Raw genomic sequence first — 20,017 nt, 5'->3', positions numbered from 1 at the left:
AAGCACGTAGAGTAATGTCAAAAAGGGGGTTTCTCTAATTGCCTTATATCTTGCATGGAGTTACTAGTGATCGCCATATTACCGTCAAGAGAATACGAAAATACAAGATGATATACGGGTTCGTATGGTCTACAGTTTGTTGCATTTGGAGAACACAGTTCATAGCTAAACTGCCATAGAAACATAATCATGATCAATTGCCGATAAATTTAACTATCAAAATGTAACATTGAAAATGTCATAAGCCGACTCAAAATATAAAATTGAAAATTTATAATTTCTGAATCTGAATGATTGTTTGATTAATACAAAGCCAATATTAAACAATTTGACCAAACTATACATCATTTAAATCTGGAATCACAATGTAACGAGAATTCAATGGGTAAATAACCAAACGATCCAATAGCAAGCCTCTGAGAATCCTGTACTTGTACCGACACATAGATAAATATCTAAATATGCGATGAATTGTAAACAAAACGATTAACTTTGTTGAACTTAACATACCATTTTGACTAAAAACTTTCTATCATTGAGACATCTGGAGGAAATCATAACAACATTAATACCCGCATGTACTCCTGAGTTAAGTTTTCTACATAATTTGATTATTAATCCCAGTCAGTATAGGAGCTAAATTTATTATTCAGAATTTGTAGGAGGTACTGTTTGATTGGGACGAACCGCTACCATCCAACGAACAACAAAAATGGACCGGCTAGCTACGAAAATAGAGTACGCTTCTGAATGACTTTTTATATTTTTGAACTCAAGATCGCAATATGCATTTGTTTACACAAGTGTGAAAGCTTACAGCACAGTTAGCTTAAACAAGATAACAATACTGATTGAAGAATGGCAAAAAGAGAGAATTGCCCCCGTGAAAGAACTTACATTACCTCAACTGAAGTTAATGGCTGGCTTTATTATAGCCAGCCTAGTTTTTCATCTTAGTGGTAAAAATCACATTTTGGTCAAACAATCAAACCACGTTGACATCAGAACCGTCATTAACGCAAAACAAATTCATGGAAGGCTCGTTATGGTAGTCTGGACCGAGGTGTTAACTACCAAAAACATGTAAACAGAATTAAAATTTAACATGGACACATATTCTTTTTTATTCGTAGGTAAAGATGTCAGAACCAAGCAAGTAAGGAATTCGTATGATCATGGATATCAACAAATTTCCTTCATTCATGAAGCTACTATGAATACGAGTAGCTGTATATCAGTATATGTACAACGTTCAATTACCCATTATTTTAGATCACGATCAGAGGATCGAATACGTGTACAGTGCGATGTGCAAATGATAGAAAATTCTGCGAAATCATAGATTTTCTTGTCATGGTCAGAAATAGAATTACCCAGAAAAAAATATGACATTAACTTTATAGTCATTGTGTCAATTGAAGTTATTCTTAAACCATATACTAACATAACGCTGACAGAAGCTACAAAAAGCATATGCTTTTTATCTGTAATGAACTATGACCAGAGTCAGAGGAAAAAGTAGTACTAGAGAGAAACTAAATTCCAAACGATACTTGGCTTCGGTTGGGAGTGAAGGGTATTAAAGACAAAAAGATGGATAAAATTAAATATATTCTTGAACTCAAACAAATATTTTAAAAGCAAATAAGTGCAGGTTTTAATTATTGTCTTGATGTTCCGACAAACTTTCAGACATTACATGTACCTCCGGGTTTGAGGATTAGCAAAAATTTGAATCACAGTCCCCAGATATTCTAAGTGTATTTCGGATGATTGAAATGGTTCCTTATATCCATACGAATGATTTGGTAACAGCCATAAATCTTAGCGAAAAAAGGTATGGAAGCCTCTTTAATCAACAATCAAAGGTCTGTGGTCATACAAAACTACCCGCTAGTGTACCGTTGTTAACTTCGATAGATAGAGAAGCATGTAACATTCGGAAATATACAACACAACTTCAAATGTACGTCAAAGATATTGGACTCCTTTTTATTTGCCAATTCTTACAGAAAGCTATAAACAAATATATTACACGCCATGTAGTCATTGAATACCTTATTCTATATCAGATCCACCAATTTCGCTTACATTGCGTTTACAAAAAGCACCATAATTTACTGCATTGGATAATGATATTAGTAAGGCATTATACGTAAAAAAATGTACACGGAAGTATACAAAAGTTTTCGTTTTTATTTTTTTTATATAAAAGTCTCAAGTAGAGTAATTGTGAATGCTTTTACGCTTTCTTTAATACATATCGTTTTATTTTCAAATATTAATCGTTAACCTTTATAGGGTTATTGAATTGACGATAAAATATATCAATTTTAAAAACTACCATTCACTTGTTTTATTTCTAAATTAAGGAAAAAACGTACAAGTACTATTATTGTTAGAATTGGTCAACTTCAGTTCTTTTGGGTAGATATTTTAAAAGTTATCAAAATTCATCAAGATATCTGATCATACATGTATAATTCTGACCATATGATTTAGATTATTACAACATTTACAAGTAAATTTTCCATGAGATGTGTACAATTAGCAAACCTTGGATTACCAACTTTTGTAAAGAAACATTTCCAAGAAGATCAAAGAAAACGTGATCTTAGTGGCCTTTTGTGAAGTTATAAGGTAAAGTTTCAAATTTCCTTAACAAAATATTTAATTTGTCTATCTCTTTTTGTTTTAAAATGAACTTTATGCGACCTAAATAATTGATTATCCTTGGCATTGTTAAACAGTCATCGCTCAAAAAAAAAAAAAAAAACAAAAAACAAAAAAAAAAAACCTTCTGAAATCATACTTATTTAGCTTATTATACATCATTGAACTATTGAACTTATCAAAACAACGGATTTTGCTGTAAGACATTTTCCATGCAACATTAAGGATTCTCTAATGTAAATTTGTAGCAAAAGCCGTATCAAGCTCATACCACATATGGCATATATCATATAAGGTTACAAAGTCATTTCCAAGGACATGAATAATAATATAATTTTAACATTTAAGTTTTACATTTTGTCATAATTATTTTCCCAGACCTTTAATTCCTTCTATGATGAACTACACTATTGCACAAAACCAGAAATTTCCCATATAATTTCTTTTCTATAAAGTACTAAAAGGAGTAATGTAGTATATTTGTTTTTTTTTTTCAAATATTTTAAAGATTTTTCTAATAGACATACTTCTGTCGCAAAAAGGAAACAAAATTCAGTCTTACAATAGTAAGATTCTAATCACCGATGATTGTATCCATTTTAGCTGTCAGATAACATTGAATAGTACTCGAACGAATAAGTATTTTTTGTCGATGTTGTTAAACAACGCAGATAATGAAGCCTCTGCAAATATTATCAAACATTTGATATTTGAAAAGTGGCATTGAAAATATAGTATGTGGGTGAATAAATCAGAAGGTACCTGACATCTAGGGAAAGTTTCTCGTTGTTTTCTTTTAAATTTTTTCTTTAGTTTCCATGTCAACGCTCAACGTGTTTTGTTGATTAACATCTATTTAGTTTCTAAAGTATATGTTAACAACTTTCAACTTTTGTCTTCAGCAACCTATCTTAGGAATGCAAAATGACATACCGTAAGTTGAACAAAATTGTCCAACTTAATTCCTATGACGATTCTAAACTACTTTGAAATAACACTTACTTCAGTTTATCATAGCATATTAACATCGAAAAGTTTTGACATCTCGGGTAATTAAGGACATCACAGACCGATTGTACCACTTCAACATACAGGTCGTTTCCTTTTCCAGGTAGAACTAATATCTATGAAATGAAACGTTTTATACATTGATATTGTTACTACTATTATAAAAGTATGTATTAAGCAATCGCGAAGGGGTTTATTTCCACCAAAACAACAGCAAAATATATTACCTGTTTAAAGATTGACTTCTTATAAATTATATATAAGAGAATATTTTCATCAAACTGATCTGGCAATTGTGCATTTTTTTAAAGTGTATCTCATTATTAATCAACATTACATATTAGTGTAAAGCACAATTTCATAGAAAAAGCGTATGGAAGTGGCGGATGGTAATTTATGAACATTAACTCGTTGACATTTTTTGTTTAAAAACAGACATATAGAATCTAACAACTAATTCCCAAATGCAAAAAGGGGCAGTCTAAAACAAGTCAACTGGCTTTGTATTCGTCGATCGATCACTCACATATAGATAGAGGATACCAGTTAGTCCTAAACAGTGTTTAATCAACATGTTAGCAGACAGTGCTCTTGTTGATAATTTTTTGTGATAGGTACATATCTACCCCATACACGTCATCAAATCGTCCCAGCTTTACTCATTCCAAAATAATTCAATCTGGAAAAAAAAATATTACCAAAGTACCAACCACATAAGATTCAGACACTGCCAATAGTGATTCATGGCGTAGAAATCCCCACAAAATCCAAACAATGCATTTTGTTAAATCTGCATATGTTATATATTTACATAACGATGTTCATTTCTGTATTCAGATCAGCTCTTTTAAAAAAATCTTACATTTACCATACACTAATAGTTGCCAAATAAAAATTCAGGAACGATAACTCTTACGAAGATCCAATTCCACATACAATCTATTTATTTTTTTTATCTCAAAAGCACAACCTCAAAATTAAAAACTTATATTGTGATCGGTAAAAGTTTGTGAACAAGGAATACATCTGAATTTGTGTTTATAACAAGCTTTTATCACCTTCTATCTGAATTTAATAAAGACTGCTACTTGTATCAAATATCATATAGCAAAAATATGATAAAAATAATCGACACACATGAGGCATTATATTAAAATTTATTAATCAACTACCCAAAATACGATAAAATATGTCAAAAACTGACCAATTGGTATGAATTCAAACCGTGCATCTATACAGACCAATGTGAAAAAAAGAGGGCCAATATAGATCAAACCCGGGCCAATACATCATCATAACTTTCGATCGTTTGACACCGCCATTTTGAGTTAGAATTGGATTTCATGAACTTTGATCACCAGGACTAAAAGCTGCAGAAACACAAACAAAATATTCCATTTTATATAAAAAGAATATTTAAGACTGATTTAAGCAAACAAAACTTACATGTTCTTGGTAAAACATGAAAACAACTATTCTACAAATCATCTAGTTGAGTTGGTTATTAAAATTGTCAATAAATTTGTAATTTCATATTACAGGTTTCGGTCAATCATGTTGGCCTCGACAGAAGATACTATGCCTTGCTATATGTGTGCTTATGTAATGATCAGTATCACAAAAAAAATGTTTCAAAAAGTCAAAAAGAATTCAAACAGTTACTTAAAAATTGCTTATTGATTCTTCTAATTTTGAAACATTAGGGCCACAAAAAATTATTTCGTACCCAAATCACCCGCTGCAAGCTTACCTGGTAACTTGGAAATAGTGGACAAACATCCGAAATTGACAAAATTACATTTTTGGCAACAAAAAAAAAAAAAAAAAAAAAAAAGTCATCAATCATATTATCAAATCCATTAGAGTAATCTAGGGAACCAATGTTATAGCGGTAATCAAAAGAATGTAATCCAGGGACAAAGACCAGAAAAAAACAAAGAACATTAAGTAACTAAAATCATACATACAAACTAACAAAAATGCAAATGCGCAACTCCGACTCCACTAAAAACTGGCAGCATGGACCAGGTGCACCGGTAGGGTAAGCGTCCTCTGCTTTTCTAGAAGCACCCACCGAGTTGCTCATAAAAAGTCAAGTCCGGGGTAGACAAACGAGGAAAGGAAAACTATGACCCATTGAATAAATAAGTAGATGGGTCCACCACAACGATCCACGACTTCATGATGACGACCATAAAACTTCTGCAGTGATGACTTTAACCTTGAAGCAACATAACCCCTTTCCAGCAGCCTACTTGTTAGAGTTCTAGCGCGATACAAAAAGTCTCTGGCATAACGTATGAGTTGTGATATGAACACTCCATACGCAAGGGATGTTGCCACAGATGAAAGGAAAGTTGATAATTCTGAATGAAAAGTCATCACGTTTGTTGTATAATTTGGTCAATAATAAAAAGTGTCAAACATAAATTTACTAATACATAAATACATTCAACTTAACATACAATATCACTTCTAATAGTTGTTTGATACATAATTTTTGATGAATATTAATTTTGAATTATTATTTACTGAGTTAATTGTAGTCTTCAATTCTTTAACTAAGATATCAAAAGTATTAACATGTTTGGTTCTATGTTCAGATACATAGCATGCTTTATAAATAGAAAAACCTATTATAGTTAATAAGAGATTTAACCAAAAATATGTTTCATCAAATATTTTATATCCCAAAACAAGATGTTTTAAAGTAATCTCAAAATTCATGTTACATATACGAAGAATTTCTTGTATTTTTTTCCAAAAATTATCTAAGCACGAACAGGGTATAAAGTAGTGAAGATAATCTTCGTCTTCATTACAGAAATTGCACTGAATATTTTGAGTTATTTTCCACTTACATAATAGTTTTCTGTTAGGAATTATGAATTGTAGAAGTTTCCATCGAAACATCTTCAATTTGTTTTCTTATAAATAACCAAAAATAAAATTATAAATGTTTGGCATAAAAATACGTCTTTTATATCAAAAATTCTTAACCATTTGCTTACTCCAATGGAGGATTCAAATTTGTTAACTATAAATGATTCATACAATATCTTGTTCGAAATATTTTTTACATTTATATCTATATTTTTCCAACAAATTTGAAATCTTTTAAAATGAACCACACTCTTTACAGAATTTTCTGATGATAAAGATTATTTGGTATGGCTTTTTTCAAAGTTTGAATTTCTGCTATCCAGTTAGATTTGTTTTTCAATTTACTTAAAATGATTTCTTGAGATATGCATCCATTTGCATCTATTATGTCATTTATATAAATTATATTACTTTTAATCCAATTATCAAAAATTACAGGTTTATTTTCAAATTTAATATATTTATTATTCCATAATATTTGTTTTCTTATTTCTGTGAATGTAGTAGGTTTTTCTTGATGGACCCCACCTGATAAATTCCAACATTTTATCATTTCTTTGTAAAAACCAGGAATATCTTTAAAATATTTATGTTTATACTATTATCATTATTCGTCATAAAAATTAACCAATTTGTACCAATACCAATAGTTTTCCTTTTCAACGATTTTTAAGTGTAGGTCAAGATATGAGGCTGACTTCGCAGTGTCTGCAGTATCCTTTATCTCAAGTTTTTTTGGGGGCAGATGCGATGTATCAAGTCCCCGAAACTAGGATTGTGTAAAGGTAATGTGTCATCTATATAGCGGAAACTGAGATTGAAGAAACTAGCCAAACGATATTCTTTGTCTCGGATCAGATCAGCTATAAAGTCAGCCTAATAAGAGTGAACTGATTTGCATGAGCGTTATCTGAGCTGTAAGAAAATATAATAGCACCGAGAGGAGTTGCCATATGAGCTATAAGTAGTGAATGTGAGTTTTTAAAGCATTTCAGAGCACAAAATTTAATTCCATATATTTGGTTATGCACGACTTTGTATTGCAAATATACTAGTTTGTTGTATATTTCCCTATTTTTTAACTTAGGGTTTTTTTGTTTACTGTATTTTCGGTTTGATCTCTATGCCTCTATGTTTTGACTGTCTATCGTCGTTGTTTCCTATTTTCACGTTTTGACCATATGATTTGACTTTGGTGTATCGAATACATTTGGAACCAAAAAAAAAACAGTATTTTCGGTACACATTAGTGTATTATATTATAAAATCGTTATGTGGATTTGAACGACCTTAACCTTTAAATGCATTTCCTGCAAATTATTTACACCATTATATTGTTAAAATTGGAACCATCAAGTTTACTACTAAAACTTTAGAGTCCAATTCTCCACCGTCTTCATCTTGTTTGAAAATGCATCACCCACGGCTCTATGGAAAACAGGGACCGATTAAGATTAATACGTCCATAAATGCATGTGGTACAAATGTTAATAGATGCGTAATAAATATGAGAATTGTAACAATTGTTAGATTATTTCGAGACTGCGAAGGGACTTTGAAAAAAAATGTAAGATATGATTAATAGGTATCACTTTGCCATTAATAAGTAAGGTGGGTTATCTTTTATTACATTGACACACATTTATGGCAGTTAGTCAAAATGACAATCCAGTTAGTCAAAAATGACAATACTTTTAGCTGCCAAAACGTTTATTTACAGCAAATTCCATAATCATATAATCATCTAATATTTTCGAAGATTTGTTTGGCAAAATAATTTATCGTATGCATACATTGTGAAGATATGAAATAACCTAAAAATGCCACAATATAAAAGACATGCCAAATAGAACTGTGATCTTTAATCTCACCCAATTAGAGTGTCAGAAATATTTACAATTTCACACACATTGTATTCGCAGAGTAATAAGATGAAATGAGGTTCCAAAACAAAGTACAGAACATAGCCGAATCTTGAGCCATAAAAGAACGAAGATTATGTTTGTACAAATAAAATATTCTTTGACCAAAGTATGAATTATTAATACTGACAAGGTGATTGTATGTTAATAAAGTAAAACGAACTAATAAATATCTCTGTTGTAGTTTCCCCTTTTCAATTTAAATGAAATTCACACAAACATGGAATCACAAGATACTCATCGTTCCAAACCAATATAGATAATCGCACTTAATTACTTATAGAGTAATGCACTTCACCACGCAATCTACGAATTCTTTACCAGACCGTCGTATGAGAATTACGTAATATATAAGCGTATGCAAAATAGTTTCAAGCGACAAGCTTTTACTTCTTACCTATTATTACAAAATAAATAATTTTTATATAGTTAAACATGTATATAACTTTTGACATAGTTGGTATAATTTGTTTGTTTGTTGGGGTTTAACGTCCGAGCAGCAATATTTCAGCTATATTCAGACGATGAACATGAAATGGATGATAAAATGAACATAAAATAAAAAAAAGAATGGGTCACAAGGATAATAGGGTCGACAAATTTTGATTGCCACTGGAAAAAGAGGGGATGGGTAAGGTCGGCAATTTAGCCTCCTGTGGCGGAGCGCAAAGGTTCCTACTCCTTTCGAATACCACAGCAGGGTTCTTTAACGTACGAGGAATGTGGCATCTTTCCCAACACGGTGCACCACGATGGTTTGCGGTCAGGTTTTCCACAAACAAATTTATAATGTGTTTCGTAAAGATGGAGAAAAAATTGCATATCACGCTTATACAAATTGTATTCATTTTTTGTATTGAATCTACTTAATTTAGCTACATGTCAGGAAATTTATCATAATTTACTTTTTTTGTCACAGGTTATATCTTCGTTCAAATGATAAAAGTTTTGTGCCATTTTTTTTCTGGTTATAATCCTATGCTGATTTTTCACATTTATTTCTTTGACCAAACCTCTTTCAAAACTTTTAACTTCTATACTCACAACTGTCAAAGAGGGTCTGCAGTCCTACCACAACACTTGTTACTCCCGTAGTGGTATTAATTCAATGTGGATCCTGAAATTCTTTTGGAGACAATCAGTTCAAGACTATTATCTGAATATTATCTGAATATAATAGCATTCAAACCTATGATTTTTCAACACTGTATACTTCTTTTTTCCATACTCAGTTAAAATCCCAACTTAAAAACATTATACGTAGTTGTTTTTCCAAAAACGATGGTACACCTAGATACAAATATATAGTTATTGGTAGAGATTCCTCATACTTTGTAAGAAATAATTCCAAACCATCTTCCAAATATACAGAGGAAGATGTTTACAAGATGCTGGAATTTTTAATCGACATATTTGTCCAGTGTGGTGGACGTGTTTTTCAACAAACGGTCGGCATTCCAATGGGAACAAATTGTGGTCCTTTACTTGCTCCCCTATTTCTTCACTCCTATGAGGCTGAATTTATAGCTGATTTGATCAGAGACAAAGAATATCGTTTGACTAGATCCTTCAATCTCAGTTTCCGCTATATAGATGACGTATTATCTTTAAACAATCCTAATTTCGGGGATTTGATACATCGCATCTACCCAAAAGAACTTGAGATAAAAGATACCACAGACAGTGTAAAGTCAGCCTTATATCTTGACCTACAATTAGAAATCGATGGTAAAGGAAAACTATTGACCAAACTTTACGACAAACTTGATCCTTTTTCATTCAGAATTGTCAACTTTCCTTTCATCTGTGGCTACATCCGTTCGGCTCCTGCGTATGGAGTGTTCATATCACAACTCATACTTTATGCCAGAGCTTGCCGAAACTACGCAGACTTTTTGTATCGCGCTAGACCTCTAAGAAATAGGCGTCTTGAACAGGGTTATGTTGCTACAAGATTGAAGTCATCTTTCCAACGGGTCATAGTTTGCCTTTCCTCGTTTGTCTACCCCGGACTTGACTTTTTATGAGCAATTCGGCGGGTGGTTCTAGAAAAAAACTGAGGACGCTTACCCTACCGGTGCACCTGGTCCATGCTCCCAGTTTTTAGTGGAGTCCGAGTTGCTCATTTACTTTTGTTACTTTGTATGTATGATTTTGGTCACTTTGTGTTCTTTGTTGTGTGTGTCTGTTTTCAATGTCTGGTCTTTGTCCCTGGATTACATTCTTTTGATTACCGCTATAGCCTTGGTTCCATGATTACTCTGAGGATTTTTAGCATTTGACATTTATGAGCAACTGGTCCCCTTTGTTTATTTGGTTCCCTTGATTACTCTTTCTAATAATCCTCTTTCAGCGTTTATTCAACTAACTACGACAGTGTGTTATTTAAAACAAAACATAACTGAACAACATGTGCTCGTTAATAACGATTTTAATGCATGCATACACGGTTGTGCTGACGAATTATTACTGACACAGGTATCGAAAACATTTGTTTATTGGAAACAAAATTAAACTACGTTCCTAGTCAGTTGTAAAATATCCATGAAATATGTGCAGGCTATTGAATATTGTTTCATGAACACTTAATCAAATGGTAATTTCGAATAAACCCTAAAAGACCTGCTATAACAAATATCGATTTACTGTTTCATTCAACACAAATTATTGGTTGCTAAAGCTATGCATCCTTCGTTATTTCACTTTATATTTTATGGTTTTACAAAAGTGTTTCTTTTTGCTTAGTGATTACAAATCTTCGATGTAATAATGCTAAGATATATATTGATATTAATAGTAAAAAAAATAAAAATTAATTTCAATCTCATAACAAATTAAAATTCAATCGACTGACACTGTTCTTTTAATTTACATATTTTAATTTCATAATTCAAACGCTTTAATATTTATAGTAAAATGATTCACCATGAATGTAAATGCTGATGAAATAGTGATATTTTTGTAAGGTTCATGTAGAGATCGTATTATACCTCGTCCTTGCCTATAAAAAATTTCAGGTTCATGTAAAGATCGTTTTATACCTATTCACTGCCTCAACCTTCCAAATTAGTAGACACGTAAACAAATATAGCCAAAATATTTGAAGTTCATAAATGAAAACCGGCCCAAAACTCATTTGAAACTATGTACGAAAGAGTATGTTTAACAAATACAAAAAATCTAGATTCGTGCAGTAATCAAAATAATATTTTCAAGGATAAAGGGCAAACAGGTAAAACTAAAACAAAATCTCACAACGTAGGACATGTAATAACCAAAATAATACATTCAAAGGGTCAACAGCAAATGAGCAACCCGGACTCCAAAAATAGGGTAGCAGGAACCGATTCATTGATAGGGAAAGCTTCCTCTGCTTTTCGAGAAACATCTACCGAGTTGCTCATGAAATTTCTTGTCCGTGGAGAGGGGAGAGGAAAGGAACACTATAACTATAATACGGTGAACAAATCGGTTCTCATATTACAGATGGATACACCGTAAGGATCCACCAGTTCACAGTGACGGCAATAAAACTCAACCCTGTTTCAGAAGCGGAATTGTAAAAAATCTTAGACGGAACAAAAGGTTCGCATAGTAACGACAAGCACTGGCATAATTTATAAATTGTGATACGTAGGTGCTAAAGAGATGTTGCCGTAGATGGATGAGGGTAAAACATAATCAAGTCAAGTCCAAAATAAATCCGGCAAAATATATATTACACCGCCAGAGCAGCTGGTACCGCACTTCAAACGAATTGGTGGGTTAAATCAAGGTTTAACAGTGCGATAAAACTCCCTCTTCCACTGCAGCGTGCACAAAGAACATTTTACAAAAAAAAAAAAGGAAACGAATCGTTACTCATTGTTTTAGAAAAAAATGAGTATTTTAAAACCAAGGACTAGCATCTAAAACAAATTAGACAGAGACCTTTTAAGACGCATTTCCACATACACCTGATTAAGGAGACTATTACGAAGATATTTTTGGCGTTCATGGAAATCAGAGTAGTTAGTACTTGCTACAGCGTAGAGAATCAATTGTGAAACATAAACACCATATGTAGAAGTTATCTGTATGTTAAGTTAAATGATTTAGCATCTTTATTTTTTTTAGTCTTTACGGGGTTCTAAAGAAATTCAGCCTCGTATGAATAAAAAAAAAAGGCTAGGAGTGGAGCACAGTCAGTGCCCATTGGAATTGAAGTTTAAAAAACTCCAAAAGTGAGAAATATGTTATCAAAAATGAAGTCAAGCATATCGCAAACCTGCTTTTCTGTGTAGAATTCTTTGCCCTTCTGTGATATTTTACAAAAAAAATATGTGGATGTGTAACTGAGAACAACAACATTTTTTGAAACAGCAAACGATTTACGAATAAGTCCTATCGAACAAGATTTCGATATATCATATGGTAGTAACGTAATGTAAGGAGTTGAGGAGTTAAAAGTTTGGAGAGAACTAATTTACGAAAAACTGCGGGAATTTAGGTTTTGAAGTAAATCTTTTGAATTTGTAAGTATCCACATTTGATTAATGCCTTTGCTAGAGAAGGTGGTATTGCAATAAGCTTGCTGTCCGTCTTTCACTGTGGAAACTATTTTTGTAAAATTAAATCTCCTACGTGGAGCAAGGTGGAGATCCTGTAATATACCTTTTTATGAATGGATTCTTATGAATTATGGGAATTCAATAAAAGTAAGGTAAGTCCTCACATTTTGAGAGTTCACATTTAGATGTTGAGGGAAGACATGAATGACTTGTGGTTGTTTAGGATTTCATCTTTATTAAAAGTAAGATGTTTGTATGTGGCATTTCATGGGATGTTACTATTAGTGCCAAATTCCTTAATAAGGCAACTGAGGTAATGCACTATGCAATCAAATACAATGTTGTTTGAAGCTTTGTCTGCAGGGACGATAACATATATAACATGTAGTGTGGAAAGGGATTCAAGCGCTTCGTTGAATACGGTCTTTTATTGACACATTTCTGGAGACTGTTATTACGATTCCGTACCAACCGTCATATGGCACGTATCCAATTTGACAAGAACTCAACTTCTTGTTCTTTGTCCTTTTCTCTCTTTATCCATGATCTGGCACAATCGTCAACAGCAACCATTTAAGTTTTGCAATTAACTTTACAATTGAGACGCTGTGTTTCTCTCAATTTTAGACCACGAGAAACCACCTTACGTCGGAGTTCATTCTCAATAATATTCAAATCTCCTGTGATAACATGACCAAAAGGACTGTAATTAAAGAGAAAAGAAGCACAGTCAAATGTCATTTTAAGTATTGCTCAATATTTATATTCTGTCAGGTCTTTTTCATGTTTGAAAATTTTACCAATTATTGTGGTAGTGTAACTGTTAGAGACAACAGGAGCAGATTGATGTTTGAAATATTGTCGAATTTTGGAGACTACCTCTTTACGATGAAGAATATTGCTGATGTCTTAATTGCACCTATACTTGAAAGGAAATCATCGCCTTATGTCGTTTAGTTTGATAATGAGTTTTACTTTTCCATCGATATATGAATGAAGGTTAAGATATGAAACTGACTTCATAATGTCTGTAGTGTCCTTTATCAAAGTTTTTGTTAGAGGGGGGGGGGGGGTGGTATATGCGATGAATTGGATTCCCGAATTTCGGTCTGTTTAAAAAAAAATGTATATTATATTATATTATCATATTGTATAAGTTACATGATTTATATAGCATAATCTAGTTTCACAGGATCTGGTTAAACGATGTATTTTTTTTACGTTTTAAATCAGATCCGCTATAGAATTGAAAGATGGAAATTAAGTTTTCGAGTTATCATGATAATTATTTTTAATTTTCTCATTCCTTACCAACACTTTATATATATTAGGCCAAATAACTTAAGAACTTGATTTTGCAGTAATGATACGTGTTTATCGATTTGAAAATGTGAATCAACCTAGGAGGTCCGCGTGCAAAAAAGTCACATATATAATTTAAGGAGGTTTTATCTCAAGTGTTCAACAATTACGATAACCTGTATTGAAAGATACAAAATACAAAGATTAACCCTTACAGACATCTAGTTTGAAAGCGCCTACAATGCAGGTATATGTCATATTCTTAACCAAACCAGTAAAACAAAGAACATATTGGCTAACAGTAATTTAATTTAATGTTTGCTGCACATTGTACTGTATCTCTTCCTTGTAAATTTTACCTTTTATTTTTGACGTTTAGATAAAAAAAAATCAATTACATTTATGAGGTTATTTGAACCTGCATAAAAAAGTTAAATACGATTGTTACAGCAAATGATGCTTTGAGTGGATAAAATAAGAATGTTTGATAACATTTTTTTACAATGTTTGATGGCTGAATTTGAACCTCAAAGTTTCTACCTCTATATTGTAACATTGTACAGTTTAAAGTATAAAGTAAGTGCATATGTATATGCATATATGTATATAGAACGCTTTTATTTCTAATTCGTCCTTATCTAATTCCTGTAATCATTGAAGCGTTAACACATGTTCTGTTATTTTAAAAACCGAATACACAATTTAATGCATTTCTTTCAATAAATCGTTTAGGACAGTTCAGATACGTATCAAAACAGTCTTTACATCATACTCATCATTTTTCTGCTTCGTTCACAAACAATTAATATATAAAACGAGATTCAAAATCATATATATAAATAAACAAAAGTGAGGCACATGCAGTTCACATTTATCATTATCTTTCTTATGTTGCTTTTCCTCGTTTTTAGTAATGGAATCAATAACCATTTGAAATATAATGTTGTTATTAAAAGACGCTATATCATCAACAATGATGGTTCTTTAACAACACAGATAGTAGTAAATGTTAATGATTTTCCCACACACATAATGATAAACTTATCAAGGATTTACTATAATGTAATCAATAGCCTTATGTAATAAATTAGTTCTTGGCGGTTTTATGAAGTTTCTCAAATAGGTTTGATACAATCTGATATAATTGATAAGTTTGAAATTCAAGATTAATTTTGCAAGGATTAAATCTTACGTAACAATTGCGCAAGTCAGCCTTTTCAAGACCAAAACGAGACAATTCAAGCTCTGTAGAAAAGAAAAAAAAAACAAATGTTATGCAGAAAAAAACTTGATAGAATTATGTTTTAGACTTCCATTAACCTTGCAAACAAGGTACGTCTGTCCGAAAAAAAACCAGTTTTTTCTTGTCTCAATCGAATAAAATTGTCATTTCTAATACTTCTACTTTTACTCTTGGTTCCCTTGATTACTCTTAGACAATTTATTATTGCATTAATTCAACTTCTTATCTTTCAATTACTTTATAAATTTGATTTATTAACCCTTCCAAGAACATAATTCATTTAAATGCATTATTAAAATTACTGTGACATGGACTAAATTAACATAGATTTTTCCATATTTCTACAAAATAAGTGAAAAATCTTTAATTTTATTTTTCTGATTGAATTAAAATGAATTATACAAACTGTTTCATTTTGACAACTTGATCATCGAAAACAAACGCTTGACGAGTACAATTCATATTTCTAATGTAAATGTTTACTGATTAGCTTTTAAAGGAAAACTTTTGTGACGAAAGTGACAAATGTGGCCTTTAATAAAGGTTCTCTTATAAAATCTCTATACTGTAAACGGTGAAATTTTCCCGGCAGATATATTTTCGCTCTTTTCTCGACTAGATCAGTAACGCAAAAATTAAACTGTCACAAATATTCCTTTGGAAGAAATAACAGTACAATGTTTTATTCAAAATTGTGCGAAACAAATTTATAGACACAAAAAAAGATGGTGCGAATTTTTTTCGGTTGACATTGATGAGAAATTAATATCATCTTCTTGTAATTTACCTTACAAAAACTTCAAATTATAATTCCCCACCTATAGCAAAATGTAGTATTGATAACAAATGAATCACAAATTGCTTTAACTTATGAACCAATAGAATTGTTTTACGAATATAAACGTACCCTTGCCACTATAAACAATACCTCAGATTGGATTTTAAAGCTTATTATTATTATTACTATTATTATTATTATTATTATTATTATTTAAGTAAGGGTGGCACCAACGTATATATTGTTTTTTTTTTTTTTTCTCAAGGACATCCTTCCATATAGTTTTAAGGACTAAGTGTCCTAACTTTGCACGTGTTATTTTCGGTTAGATAATCAAACGTAATAAACAGTTCACCAAAACCAAGACGATATTTGATTAATGTACCATTTGTATAGCAGGGCTGTTTTGTAATCAGTAAAACATATAACAAATAATCCTGTTTTCAGTGTATATGCATATTTTACAATGTATGAGTTGTTCAGTTCTTGAAGCTGTCAAAACATTGATTGACACTCATACCGATACTGCAGTAGTACCATGAATCTTTCACATTTGTTTGTCAATATCACTGAAAATGTGCATGTTTTTAACTATTGTAAGTGCAAACTATACAAGTTGTTAAGTACTTTTTATGATTTGTTCTGGATTCCAAATTAACCAAAGTATCTGTGACATGCGTTTGTATGATCAAAGCAAGTTCCTTATCAACGCTTTAGTTTCAGTAAATGGCATATTGATATCATTGGGAGTCTTAAAATCTTGATAGATAGAGCAAAAGAATCAAGAAGCTATTACATATAACGATCGAATTTATCTTTAAAAAAGACAAAACGGGGATTCTTATGAATTAAACAAACAAAAGATTAGCCAGGGTTATTGAAAAAGGCAAAATATGACTGAACTATCTCACGTCTATTACAAGAAGGTTCACGCATAATTTTTAGTACAGACTCTATAAAAATGTAGTATATTCATGTTCAGCATGTATATGAATGTACAAAATAAACCAGTATGACTGAAGGAAATCATATCTATATGAACCATTTTCCCATCACAGTATTTATTATAGACAACTTTTGAAAGTCCGTATGTTATCACTTATAACAGTAATGTATCATATATCCGTCAAGAAAAAAAAAGGTTTGGTACATGTACATGTACTTTAACCCGTGACGTAGTTCTATTGCTGTTTTATTTGCATTTCCTGTATATTATCTATGGCTTCTAAAATTACTCTTTTCATTTTTCCTGCTCTTATTTTTTTCGATTAACGTCCACCTTTTCTCATTAATACGTTTTTTTTGCTGATGAAATATGTACACATTTTATACAGTTAGTCATAAAATTAATTAAAATCTTTTGTGTGGGTTCTTGTTAAACAGTGGACCATTTGGTAAATCACAACGGTATAAGTAAACAATATTCGATTATCTAAATGCATGTAATGCAAACTAATGACAGATTACATTTGCATTGATTAATAACAAGGAGTGCATATAAGTTGTAATCGAAAGTTTGTACTGAAATTATTTGGATTCTTGTAATGAGGTAGCTATGATAATTTAATATTATACGATCAAACATATTTGTGTGATTCTTTCTTTTCACCAAATGAGCACGGAACAGTATAACAGTTTAACACAATACCATAGCGTTTTAATTGACAGCAACAATATAATATAATACATATGGAATATATATAAGAATTTTCCATATCGTATGTATACGTATGTTATTTTTTCACATACTTCCATGTAGTAATAAATACTTTCATTATGCACAGTAAATTAAATTTTGATTGTATGAAGTGTAAAAACTAAATTACTGAATTACAATGTTCTAGACCAAAGTCCGTATAACAAATGGCAATATTAAAGCAAAACCCAAAAGGTTGGAAACACCCGCAATTTTTTTTTTTCAGCAAATAGTATAATGGTGTTCTGAAAATGCCCTTTTTATAACTTTTTTGTCAGCAATTTTGAGGTAATGGTGCAACCTAAGTATCAGAATTCTATTGTACAACTTGAGGAAAAAGTTCCTCTTTTCAAACAAAAATATTGCAATCTAATTCAAGAAAAATTGGACCATTCCTTTAATAGAAAAGATTTATTTAAGATTGGAGAATGTAAATATTATTCACAGACATATTTGATACAGTTTTGTACAGACAAGATCGTCTCTCCGTAAAAGCCAAAACAAAATTGTATCAATGATTTCTGGTTACTTAAAGTAAATTACTGTTTTATCCAATCCATCGACAACTATCTGTCAATGTTTGACATGTATACTTCAAGCCAACACGTTTCGACGCTTTTATCACAAGGATCGTTTCCTGTACAAATTGACATCTGATAAAAGACGTGTTGTAAATCTTAAAATACAAACAAGCACGCTTGTCCGTTCTCTACATTTGAGCTGAATACTTCAAAATTGTTTTACGTTTACTATTTTAACGTTTTGTTTTTAATCCATCCTGTGTTAACTTTACCTAGCAAAAGTTCAATTATTCACGCTTACATGTACAACATCACATGCCAAATGGAAAAGGAGAATAGGACATGTTTACTTCCGACAACCATTGGTGTATAGAACAATTTCATAAATGTGATGTGTGGACATGGACAATAACTATACTCATTTTATTTATTACCTATGTTTATACTTAATTTTACCTTAATGCTTATTGTGTCTCCGAACAAAAAAAACAAACAAAAAACAAAAAAACAAAAAAACAAAACAAAAAAAAACAAAAAAACAAAAAAAACAGAAATTATTGTATGTGTGTGTTTTAGACCGGATGTATAACTCAATCCTTTTTTTCAAAAGTTAACGTAATTTATACTAGTAAACCTATGATAAAAGTAAATATTTTTAGATGTTTTAGTTTTTTGAAATAATTATAAAATATTCTTATCGCGAACAGTCATCCCACTTTCCTGTATTTTCGTAGAATATAATTCTTCAATCATTACGGTGTAATTCTAACGGCGTAATGAAAACATTAAAACATTCGGAAAACATTTGAGCAGTTTAATTACTATCCAGGTTTATAGAATTACTTTAAACTAAAAGAATATTGTTTTAAACGGATATACAATCTCTTAATTTAATTGATGGGAACTAATAGTTAACACAACTTACCTTATGAATAATGTATTGTTCTAAACAAACTCAGTCTCTATATCTGAATTACGGAAAACAATTGATTTTCATTCTGTTATCTTCAAGGTGTAATAAATCGTTTAAAAATATTTTCGTACCTTAACACCGGATAACAACGAAAATAAACAATACGTTACACATTTTGATACATGCGCATACATGACATGACTCTTGATAGCATACTGCTGTTAAAAATACTATAATGCAGAAAAAAACCTTTTATCATGTTTTCACTGCATGTTGTACTGTGATGGCACTCTTTCAAAGTTAGATTACATAAATTTTGTTACGTATAAATATATGAGTAACAAAACTGTCTAGGTACTGAAATGTACAACTATCACTTTTTCTGGAACTAAGAAAAGTTTTGTCCTTTGTTTCATCTTGACCGACAAAAAGGTAACGGATTATGCTGTCATTAATAAAACATGAACAAACAGTTAAGTGTCAGTCTCTCTAAGAATCAGGCAGTATGTGAAGCATAATATGAAGGAC

General features: G+C 31.2%; 1 long non-coding RNA gene across 1 annotated transcript; it reads right to left on the bottom strand.

Annotated features, from left to right (window-relative positions):
- Window positions 1–3,656: 3,656 nt before the first annotated feature.
- LOC148607915 (uncharacterized) lies at window positions 3,657–19,659 on the bottom strand. Its single transcript, XR_015915395.1, has 3 exons — window positions 19,502–19,659; window positions 4,208–4,360; window positions 3,657–3,797 (listed from the first exon to the last, which is right to left on the bottom strand). It is a non-coding gene; the product is annotated as an uncharacterized LOC148607915 (long non-coding RNA).
- Between the last annotated feature and the right edge of the window lie 358 nt (window positions 19,660–20,017).

The sequence above is a fragment of the Perna viridis genome, chromosome 9 (genome assembly GCF_037379345.1).
Source record: "Perna viridis isolate PV_CMFRI_1.1 ecotype Kerala chromosome 9, ASM3737934v1, whole genome shotgun sequence".
Classification (NCBI taxonomy): domain Eukaryota; kingdom Metazoa; phylum Mollusca; class Bivalvia; order Mytilida; family Mytilidae; genus Perna; species Perna viridis.
This window is presented reverse-complemented; position numbering and strand designations above follow the sequence as displayed.